Genomic DNA, 12,685 nt, shown 5'->3' on the forward strand with positions numbered 1-12,685 from the left:
AATTTCTCGGCCAACAGGAGCGATGGATTTGAACCATGATATTCGAAGTGAAAGGGAGAGAGAGAGAGAGAAATGGGATTTAACGTCCACTCGACACAAACTAGGTCATTTCGGGACTAACATATGGTTTTTAATTTTATTTCAATAATTCGCTTGCGCGTAGGGGTCTTTAGCAGTGGGTGGAAACCGGAGGACCCGGAGAAAACCCACGAGGTTGGACAGGCGACCCTACTCCTTGTCACGTACAACCGGGGATTCGAAACCACGCCAGTTGACTCAATGACAGGTCGTATGATACAGCATGCACGTGCTAACACTCCGAAGTGAAAGAGAACTGCCCTAATACTCGATTGAAGACGTGCAACGAAAAAGATTTTTATTAAAGGGGAGTAACTCTAGTTCTCTGATCTAGGTCCAGAGTAGTAAATACACGATTCCATTCTTTTATGGGCATATATTAATCAGTATTTATCCGCCAAAAGAGGCAATTCGTGAAATCAAGGGAAACAATTAGTATGCTTAATCTTTCTTAAAATTTTATTTCAGCTTGCCAAATAAATCATCGAAAGATTTAACACGAACTGAGGCTCATCTTATGGCAATCAAACATGGCGCCAGATTTATATTTGATATACATGGTGATGTGTTTAACTCAGCTCATCTAAAGGAATTTACATTTTCCAAAATGTCTACTGGATTACAGTATAATCGTTCGGGTATGTTTGATCCAAACCAATTACATAAATTCATCAAGCCGGGCCAATATCGAGAGGACTATTTTTTCTGTATTGGCATGGAACACGAGGTATTAATACAGAAATGCTTAATGGCGCCTAACCCGTTTAATCAGATGACTAAAATCAACCTATTACCGAAATTCTTTCTTTCTAGTAGCACCCAGTTCATAGATTATTCTCAGGATGCCTTGTTTTCATACAATGCGTTTTGGATTCTGGGGGTATCCACATTAAATGCAGAATCCGAAGCCTTGACCCAGGTGATCAGAAACGTCATAGTTCAAAGGTTACTTGGGGAAATGGTAGGAGAAATGATGATCAGCCCAATGTGTACGGTTGAATACACCAGCAATAAAAGCCTTTATGATGTTCCTCCTGTAAGTGTTTTAGGGATTCTAAATGATTTCAAATGTGGTGCTAATGCAACTCTTCAGTTCTGTTTTTTGGAATTAGTTCAAAGGTTAGAAAACTCTAACGTACTGGAAAAAGATTCCGTGGTGAAAATTCGACAATGGCATGTGGAACTGGCGCGTGCTAATTATGTCATGCCTTTGCGACAGATAGAGGTGACATCATGTTTAAACCAATTTCCGGTTCTCTATAACTTTGTGTATCCTCCTGATTGGAACTCAGAAATTCCTATAAAATCGGATCATTACCATTCCATGTGCCCGAATGTCCAATCACCATGGCAACAACCATTAATAGATGATGTTGCATTGATAGTTACATATAATCAAGATCAATTTTATTTTAATAGAAACTTAACAGACCTCATGCATCGGCCATATTTTAAACATTTAATATTCTGTGGTCCGAATATTACGACATTCTACCGTTTTCTACAAAACAGTTCGACTCCTTCCGTTATATTTTTAGGGGCGTATCGTAATATTACAGATCCATGGAAGTTTATGTACGAATGCACGATGTTGGCCATGGAGATGAAACTCGGGGTCAAGGGTTATCTGCAAGTTGGAGAGGACGTTTTGCTAAATTCGTGGAATGTGAAAAAATTACCATTAGATAAGTTTTGGTTACCGGAAGGCTTTACGTTTTTAAATCGGACGACAAAACATAACGATTGGGGGTGGTGGTGGTGGTATCAACGACAAACCAACGCAGTTCTTGATAATATACAATCATTGGGTAAAGGACCGAATCTTCATGCCGAAAAGACTTTCTGGGAGAACTTCTTGCAAGCTACGGGCAGTGAACAGTTCGCCATATCACGTCCATGCGACTTGTTTTATGTTCCCAGTAAATATGAAAAAGAATACAGACATTATTGTAAAGTTTTCTCCCGTGGTGACGTCATGCACGAGGTTGCTCTGCCTTCTATGGTTGTGGGCATAGCTTCAATGGCAGACGTGGTTTGGTTGAATGATACGACGTTATGGACGACAGACAGACGCCATTCATACGATTTTTTTCACCCAGACAATCTGTTCATACACCCAGTTAAACCATTACAAGTTTTTAATGAACCGAAATATAGATCTTTCTTCTGTGACGTGTACCTCAAATATTTAACTAACCAAACTGGAAACGTGTGTCTTCATGCTTGTTAAAACCATGTTTTAAAAAGGAGCTCCGTCTTTGTTGTTGATTTGAACAGTCTTCGTTCACAATTTGACGTCCTTTATGAAGCCATAAGCGGTCCATACACGTTCACTATTTTCGTCAATTAATTGATGTCAATTAATTGATATAACTTAGTTGGCGAAATTGACCTTGCCCATACACGATCAATGCTTTAGCATTAATTTTCATTCTGATTGCAAACTTCAAGATGAAAGGATCTCTGACACGGTCTATTTAAGTGAAGAGCCGTCAATAAATATTAAAAGAACTTTGATCCGTCAATTAATTGATTCAATTAAATTGTTTCAATTGATTCATCGTCAATGTCCTCCATACACATTCAATTTCTTCATCAATTAATTACATCAATTAACATCTAAAGTATAAAAAAAAAACGAAACCAATCTGGTTAAAACACAGATCCTATTTCGTTTCGTTTTTATAGTTCAAAATTTCGATTTACGTGTCTTTACTACACTTGGATCTCGAAGAGCCGTTATTTAACTCGTGTTCTGAATGGTGTCAGGGATAAGCCAATGAAACGGTCTGTCACGGCGAGCTTTAGGCGTGTTTTGCACGGAACTGTGGGTAATCCACTAGTAACATCAATGCTCATTGGTTAATCAAATGTCTGACATCATAGGATCATAAGTCGGTCTTACGTGACGTATCGGTATAACTTGTCAGATCTTCATGTAGTGTAGGCCATCGAAAGTATAAAAAAACGAAACGAAATATAGATCTGTAATTTAATCAGATTGAAACGAAACGAAATACAGATCTGTATTTTAATCAGAATGAATCAGCCCGGGATGTATTTCAACTATCTGTAACATCCTTCTTGCATTTCAAAACCCAAATCTTGGTGTAATTTGGCCGACACAGTATTACTCGCATCTATATAAACATTTGCCATTCTTCCACTTTCTAACAGAAGCTTAGATAAATTTGACACTAAAACTTTACTAAAGCCTTGACCCCTAAAATCCTCTTTCACATACAACATCCCCATGGTGTCATAGTTAGTTTCTAACATATAACCAATCAAATTATCCGTTTCATTATAAAGGGCTAATGACGTATAATCTTGTATTAGAGCCTGAATATATTCTGCCGTTCCATCTCCACTATCATCCCAGATTCCTGCTACAAACTCAGCTTGGGCCACGTTCAAAGCCGTAAGATGAAGTCCCGCTGGAACTGGACTGTAAACGAGAACAAATGGAAAGCAAAATCACCTCTCGATCAAAAATAACGTGTTATATTTAATCATGTTCCCGCGACTATCTTAAGGGCGGATTAAGGTGTGTGTGTGTGTGGGGGGGGGGGAGGCACCCTGCTCAGCTACATAAAATAAATTGTAAAACAATACTTTATGAGAAAAGTGTAACGGTCGTGTGCTTTATCCTTTATCATCAGATGGTGGGATGGGATGGGCATTCAAAGCGAGAGATAATGATATAGACATATGTGATATCACAATTTAATGTTTTGCATCAATGAAATTGAATATCAATGTGATACTATTAATTCAATATAAAAACTGACGTCAAACGAGGTGTTGGATTTCTCTCTTTAAAAATGTGTATGTATGCCTATGTAATTTAGAGACGATGATGGCATCATGCACTGTCAACTGTCAAATTTCCTTAACAGGAACATGCCCCCCCCCTCCCACCCCCTGCAAAAATTCCTGGATCAGCCCGTGTATCTTTACAAAATGTCACACTATTTGGATAGCATACATATACATTGTAATTCAATTCGTTAATACTGGCCCTGGTAAGTCTAATTTACGATTAAAAACATTTTAGTCGTTTTGAATACTTACACAATTTTTAATTTATTTAAATCCGTTGACCAGACATGAGCTGTAGGGTGAACATGTAATTCACCGCCATTTTCTCTAGAGGCTTCTTTAAGCACATCAAATAGAGTTTCTGATGTGGCTGAAAAACACAAAAGCGTAATTATTGAAATTACAGCGTGTAGCGGATATTAGAAATTACCTTGATTCTGTTTGATCGAAAACTCCCATTTGTTTTAGCCAAGCGATTTGGACTAATGCTAGATAATATTCCACCATTTGACTTCCTGCACATTTCTTGGCCTATAACATTTTTTTTTAACATTCCGGTAGTCCCAATCTTGACAGCCATAAGGAGCCCATTGCTCTTGCAACTGATAATGTCAATAATTTTAGTATTGTGGTGTAAGAAAATATGCAAAAATAGCATTTTTTTTTGACAGATTGTGTGAAATGGCAACAATGGCACTCGTCCAGCTTATTGCCCTAGCTAGGATCCTCAATTCTTCATGCCACAGCTTCCCGATTCTGTCACGGTCGGTGTTAGTGACTGCTAGTGCTCAGTTCATCCTATTGATCAATCTATTTCACAAAGGATTACGAAAGTATTATAATATCTCTGTGAAAGATGACTACCTTTAACACGTGACGTCTCATCACGCGGCGTCAGTCATTGGCTCAATGACGCGTGCATTGTTTACATAAGACGTTCTAGTTCGGGCAGAATGGAGACTTTTACTCATTTTAATACCCATTTACACTAAATAGGAAATAATTTTTACCTACAAATACGTCAAACGCCTTTATTTATTTTTCTAATACAAAAAAATAAAATGTTTTAGAATTTAATTTGTCGCAGAAAAAAAGTTAATATTTCTGGCTCATTACGTCGCACCGATGTCATCCTTATCAGTGATTGTAGCGGCCTAGCTGCCTAATGATTGGTATTTTTATATGATTTGGCTAAAATGGAGCAGATATCCGTAGCCTTTTTAAACATCTGATATCGACGTTTATTATGATATTTCTATATGGAAGATCCAGTTTCAAATGGGATTTTTTTTTATTCCCTGTTACCATTGATGGCATATCTTATGTTAATCAGCCATGGCATTATTATTATTATTATTATTATCATTAGATAAATTAAAAAAATTAAAAATGTACTTTGTTTACCTGAAAATCTACATTCTTTGTTCCAATTTATCACACCTGGTACTTTTAACATCTGTTTTAAATTGACTTTATCTGTGGTAAAAACTGAATGCTGATACTTTCTGTATAACAATTTAAATAACAAACATTAAAACAGATATTTTATGTTTGTAACTATGGTCGTGGACCTACTTTACTGAAATTAACATACTATTATTACTTCCTGTATAACAACACTCATATACAGATACTGCCTGTATAACAACTACCTTACAGATACTTTATGCATAACTACTAAAATAACAAACATAAATACTGATAATCTCTGTATAACAACTAACAACTGCATACAGATACTATCTGTATAACAACTACCATACAGACACTTTATGCATAACAATGCATAACAACTAAAATAACAAATATAAATGCTGATGATCTCTGTATTATAACTATTTCTCCGGGTCCTCCGGTTTCCTCCCACTGCTAAAGACCCCTACGAGCAAGCGAATTATTAAAATAAAATTAAACCATATGTTAGTCCCGAAATGACCTAGTCTGCATCGAGTGGAAGTTACCCCCCCCCCCCCCAGCCCTCTCTCTCTGTGTATAACAACTAACAACTGAATACAGATACTTTCTGTATAACAACACTCATATACATATACTTTCTATATAACAACTACAATAACAAACATAATATATTTTCACATTGAGACACGTTCTGTGGTAGTTCAATATCGTGTCTGTTGAATTCTATTTCAGTTTTAACGTCAGAATGAACGACTAGCATATTTGGTTGATAATTTCTAACAAAGCGAACAATTTTTTCTATAAACAATATTCTATTTAAAGGGCCAATCCCGATTATATTTTGGAGAATAAAACTACTTAGAATTGTGTTAAAAGCCCTTAAAATCCTCTACCTTAGGCCCGAGCAACTAACTCAATATACATGATATGTTTTCAAACAACAAATGGAGACCTATGTCCAAAGCTATGTTATACGGTTTCTGGATAAAACCAGACTTTTATTTTAAAAAAATAACGTGTAGGTGAAATTTACATTTCGTTATCGAGTACAGCACGTAGGTCATTCACTCTATAGACCTCAAAAAGAACAGCAATTGATAATCAGGTCACCCAAAGAGAAAATTGTCCTGAAATCTTAAAAGGGTTACGTGTTTGGATAAGCAGTTTTGACGTTCGTGTCCAAAAGACTCAATATTTTGAGCTGAAATTTTCAGACAGGATAAATATACCATTCCTATATATTTTGGCGCTTAGATTTTATACATATATGTACTTTTATTTCTGAGACTCTATTAAAATCGGGATAGTCCCTTTAATTTGAAAATGGATTGTGGAACAGGCTAGGCCTATGTTGACTCCTCTCCAGAATTACAAAACTAAATTTGATTTATGTACATAGAGAATATATATACAACAAGAACATGCAAAATAAAAATCAGACACTAAAATTTAAATTAAACATTTATACATATTGTTATATTGTACATTTTTACCCGAAAAGGCTTTATTGAAATTTTTATATTTAAAGTAGCTAAGTCTCTAAATCAATATCATCCAAACTCTTCGACATTAAAAACACAAAATATTTGTCAATTTAAATCAACATTGATGTTGTGATTTAATGGGAAAAGATGGGCTTCTGATATCCTATATTTAAGACAAAATAAACATTTTACCATTGGTACACGAATCGTGTACCATAATGCGTTTAAGCGCCATTTGTAACAAGGGACTCGGAGAACGAGGCTTGACATGTTCCACAAGTCATGTCAAACGGTGACAGTATTTTCTTATCCGGAGAGCATGCGCAATAAATACTATCGGTGTAGACTGGAATAACCTGACGCTAGAGATTGCCATTCGATTGAGACTTCAATGGTTTTTCGCCGAACATAACTGATTTGAAATTAGAGTAAAACGGAAATGTATTGAATGTAAATCAGTTTACATACATTCATATTACATTATTATATGCGTTGCGACCCATTTGTGTCAATTTTTAAGTCCCAAATAATTGCGATTTAGCTCCTCTAAGTATTATAACTACTGTTCTAGTGACAATCTACTAAACAAATAAATTATTCTAAAATCTACCAGTTGCCTCACTACCATTACGTGAAGTGGGTAATCCCCAATAACGTAAACAATGCGTTTATAAGAACAAGAGTTATAATACTTTAATATGAAGTGGGTAATCCCCAATAACGTAAACAATGGGTTTATAAGAACAGTAGTTATAATACTTTAATATGCAAATTTCAACAAAGCCTTTTCGGGTGAAAATGTACAATAATAATAATAATAATATATACAGCTGGCAGTTCCGTTGATTTATATATTAGTTTGTTTTATTTTATTTTATGATACCCCACCCAATAAGACCTACTTAACCTTAAAGGAGCTAAATCGATAATATCTGGGACCTAGAAATTGACAAGAATTGGTCGCAACGCATAGAATAATGTAATATGAATGTATATAAACGGATTTACATTCAATCGTTTCCGTTTTTACTCTAATTTCAAACCAGTTATGTTCGGCGAAATACGCAAAAAGTCTAAATCGAATGGGAATCCCTAGCGTCTGGTTATTCCAGTGTACACCGATAGTATTTATTGAGCACGCTCTTCAGATAAGAATATGGTGTCATCGTTTGGCATGACTTGTGGAATATGTCTAGCCTCGTTCTTTGAGTCCCTTGTCACAAATTGCGCTGAACGCATTGTTGTACACGATTCGTGTACCAATGGTAAAATATTTATTTTCTTTTAAATATTGGTTATCACAAGCCCATCTTTTCCAGGTAAGATTACAACATCAATGTTGATTTAAATTGACAAATAATTTGTTTTCAATGTGGAAGACTTTGGATGATACTGAGTTAGAGACTTGGCTACTTTAAAATGTTATTAGGTGTATGGATATATATGAATTATAGAATAAATAAATAACCGCGGGATGATTCGGACTTTAATGTCCGATTTTGAGAAACGTTTAAAAAGTTATGAACAGTGTTAAAATTGAGTTGATTTTGTTCAACTAAAAAGGTAGTAATACTAATATCTTGAAATTGCTGCTCAAGTAAACAACTGAATGATATTCCACCGTAACCTTCTAATGATGGGTAGTTTGGTTTTACAATAACAGTCGTAAAATCTGGCCATTTGTCAACAACGACGTCATATCCGGAATATTGCCACCATTTCTCATCTATAAGGCAACGAATCTCTCCGGAAGTCTAGAAAAATAGTTTATACAAAATTAAATTTTATTGATACATAATAAATACATTGATTACTCACTTCATTAACAACATAGATGCGTTGCCCGGATGGCGTCCTCGTTCTCTTCTGCGCGTGAATTATTTCGTCAATCGTTGCTGATTAAAACAGTTTGAGTCTTTTGAATCAATTAATCAAAACGTAAGTCGTTTCGCTTTTAATTGTTTACAGAATGCCCAGGACAGTTTCTTTAATAACGTCACACCCGGCGGGTTAATTTGCTAAACAGGCATTATGTAAGAGCTAAAACTATCTATTGCAGGTCTTTCTTTGGGCCTTAAGTGTTATATAAATTATTAATTAGACATGTATTAACATGACAATAATCAACCATCGATGCCATTTAATGATTTAATTTAAAAATGGAGAAGCGAGGCTAAGACTCGAATGGCCAGTATGATGGTTACGATCAATGCACACATCTTGACAAAACTGCAACCATTGATAACTTCGATGAAAATAAAGTAAATTGAATGAAATTTGCAATATATTCATTTTGCATTATCTATTTTTGAAATATTATAGCGAGAATGACCAGCTCTTTATATAAATCTTACATAATGCCTCTTGAATTAAAAAAGAAGAAACTATCTGCAGAATTGGAAATAATTTAAAACACGATGGTCAATAATTATAAACAATAAAAATGTAAAATGGCGGAATCTCAGTTTTAATCATAACAATAATATCCCACAAATTACGGAAGCGCTATCCTGAATTACTCGGACAGCACTTCGCGATAACAGAGTTTTTGATTCAATAATAAGAACATGTTTCTCAGACGTGATGTGACACTCGTGTTGTGCATAAGAAAGTGTGACCTATTTAAACACGGCCCAATTCTGTAGCCTCGCTATGGTTATGAAGCTGACACTACTGCACGGCAGAGATTTTGTACGATAATAGACACCTAAACTGTTTCAATGGCATTTAGTAATTGAACTAGAGTATACAGGTCACAATTCTATGGAATACAATTACTGCTTTTTACTGAGCGACGTTTCGACTAGGCTTCTCTAGTCATTATCAAGCTATGATAAAAAATGAAAATATGACAGGACAATATATACATGTACACCACAATGCTAAGTTAATGATGACAAACCAGGGATGTAACTTATCGGCATCCCTGCATCGCATCAAGAAAGTAAGATTATTACATACATGTTCATATTTTCCTTCTGTTCTTCGTATCTGATCAATGAGTTTGACTGCCACATCAGACATCAGTATGGAGATGTGGCAGTCAAACTCATTGATCAGATACGAAGAACAGAAGGAAAATATGTACATGTATGTAATAATCTTACTTTCTTGATGCGATGCAGGGATGCCGATAAGTTACATCCCTGGTTTGTCATCATTAACTTAGCATTGTGGTGTACATGTATATATTGTCCTGTCATATTTTCATTTTTTATCATAGCTTGATAATGACTAGAGAAGCCTAGTCGAAACGTCGCTCAGTAAAAAGCAGTAATTGTATTCCATAGAATTGTGACCTGTATACAATAGACACCTACCTTTAAACTATCAGGGAAATAGTTGTGTAATCTCTCTAATAAACATGGCAATAATGTTTTTGTAAGTGTCACAGACATATTCGTTAATACATTAAAACACGATTACTAGAAATAGAACAGCACTGAAGATTAGTACATTAAAACAGCGTTACTATAAATAGATAAGACGAGCGCTTTGACATTCGAGGGGTCGCGTTTGATTGTTAATTTTAGTCCACAGTGTTTTTATATAGGACAAGAATAACGTTTGTATGATTTAGTCAAGTGTACTTTAAAACATTAATGTCATAGAACTGAACTACAGTTATTTTGTTTTGGATTTAAATCGATTTTACAATACAGTTTGAGTGACTATCGGTAATTTAGATTGTGTGCATAATTTTAGATACGGTCATATAGAAAAGGTGTAGGTCCCCATATAATTTTGTAGGATTCCACAGAATGCTATGGAATACTAAAGAAGAGGGAAATGGGGTTTAACGTCCACTCGACACAAACTAAGACATTTCGGGAATAACATATGGTTCAATTTTATTTCAATAATTTTTAGCAATTGGAGAGAACCGGAGGTCCCGGAGAAAACCTACGAGTTTGGACAGGCGACCCTACTTGTCGCGTACAACCGAGGATTCGAAACCACGCCAGTTGACTCAATGACAGACCTTGTGATGCAACGCGTACGCGCTAACCATTCGCCCATCCATCCCCCTAGAATACTAAAGGAAAACGATTTCATTCTGTAGCTTTATTCACACATTGTTCTGTCTGGTGAATCAACAGAATTTAAATTAATCCACAGAGAGCAAACGTAGGCTTTTCAAGAAATAACCTTGAAGAAATAATGGACCAAGTATATTTTCCCCCAAAATAATTCATAAAAGAACTAGAATACTATAGTACCCATTCCTATAGAAAATTGAGGTGATTTAATACCCAAACTACAGAACACATGTACTACAGTATTCCTTCCTATACATAACTGGAGAATTTCCTACAGATAGACTACTCATCTATGTTTTTTTGCTATATAAAATTCCCCATTAATCTGTAGGAAAAACTAGAGGGTTTGCACAACAGTATTCATAGGCGTACTGGCTGAGATAAATTCGCTAATACGAACCTTTTTTTAAAGATCACGTGATGCTCGAAACCCATAGGTAAACATGCACACAATCCTGAACTCAAGTAACTCGATAAAGAACAGGACAAGAATTATCAAGCCAAAATAAATGCCAATGTTATCCTGGCCCCGGAAACCTTTGACATCACCACGTATTATCTGTATGCAGATCTCTGGGAACCCCAAAATGTTGGAAATATGGTGGCGCTTTTGTTGGATGTCTTTCCAAGTTCTGAACCCTTCAAGTATGACAGCATCACCATCATTGGGCTCTGAACAGTCCATGCTGATTACACTATTTTGCCTATACCGTTTTTTTAGGACTTCGAATTTTGTCTAATGGTTTGGATTGTTCGTACTTGGTTTTATTTTATTCACCAAAGGAAAAGTCGTCGTCAAACTACATTTCCCACGAAAAGCGTAATGCAGTTTATCGTGGTGTGTTACTCCACAAGGGCGCCAACATGAACACGCCTACACCCATCAACGTGTACCGAGGCTGTGTCTTGCGGCAGAAGGGCGCGCGACGTCTACAGGGGCTCCTGAGCATGGTGAAACTTTTTCTGCGAGTCGTTAAAAACCAATGAGACTTTTGGGGACTTCAGAAAACCAGCCCTCGGTATGGTGTCGGAAAACAAAGTGTGTTCCTGCGCACCATAAAACCGCGTCTCCGACAAACACTATCCGATGTCATGTCATTATCCACAAGACCACTCATGACCAAATATTCTGCGTCATTTTACTAGCCAAACGTCCTCGACCAGACATCTTCGATCATGGCTTTAGAAATGCGTAACGATTCCTGTTCCACGTGGCCAACACGCAAATGGCCATTACCGGAGTGACCAAAATACGTAAATACTCCATTACACCCGGTCTTAACCACGATAGACCGATTGAAGTACGGATTTCATCGATTTGGTCAATACGACCCTATACCTGCGACTAAAGGTGGTGAAAGAGGATGATACCAATCTACCAGCAAACGAAGCCGTGGGTCTCGTAAATAGTTAGATGCACTCTTTGTTTAAAGATGTAAAATTGCTGATGGGAAAAAAATTCCGATACATGGTTCACGTCTCCTCTACCAATTAGGCTTATCGAGCTTACCTAGAGAATTTACCAAGTTATGGAAAACAAGGCAAGACAAACCATTTAGACCATCAAGTCTTGTGGCACAAGGATACCGCAGACAAATTTATTCAAGTCTCTACGCCTGAGTTTGGAAAACACGCCTCTAAATTTTTTCCTGGTGCACGCCGACAACAAGGGACCCACACTGATCAGCAGTGAATTTTTGCTAGGCCTCTACAATCACTGATAAGGATGACATCGATAAGCTTACTCTTCCGGACACCTGTTACCACTGTTTGTCGTGTATTTTCTAGTTGCGGAGCAGTCCATTTGCTGATTACACTATTTTGCTTGAATACACTATTTTGCCT

The 12,685-nt window shown here is 36.3% G+C and overlaps 1 long non-coding RNA gene across 1 annotated transcript; it reads right to left on the reverse strand.

Moving 5' to 3' along the window:
• Positions 1-1,323: 1,323 nt before the first annotated feature.
• On the reverse strand, positions 1,324-5,465 carry LOC126825116 (uncharacterized). Its single transcript, XR_007681804.2, has 3 exons — positions 5,305-5,465; positions 4,153-4,270; positions 1,324-3,526 (listed from the first exon to the last, which is right to left on the reverse strand). It is a non-coding gene; the product is annotated as an uncharacterized LOC126825116 (long non-coding RNA).
• Positions 5,466-12,685: the final 7,220 nt, after the last annotated feature.

The sequence above is a fragment of the Patella vulgata genome, chromosome 1 (genome assembly GCF_932274485.2).
Source record: "Patella vulgata chromosome 1, xgPatVulg1.2, whole genome shotgun sequence".
Classification (NCBI taxonomy): Eukaryota; Metazoa; Mollusca; class Gastropoda; family Patellidae; genus Patella; species Patella vulgata.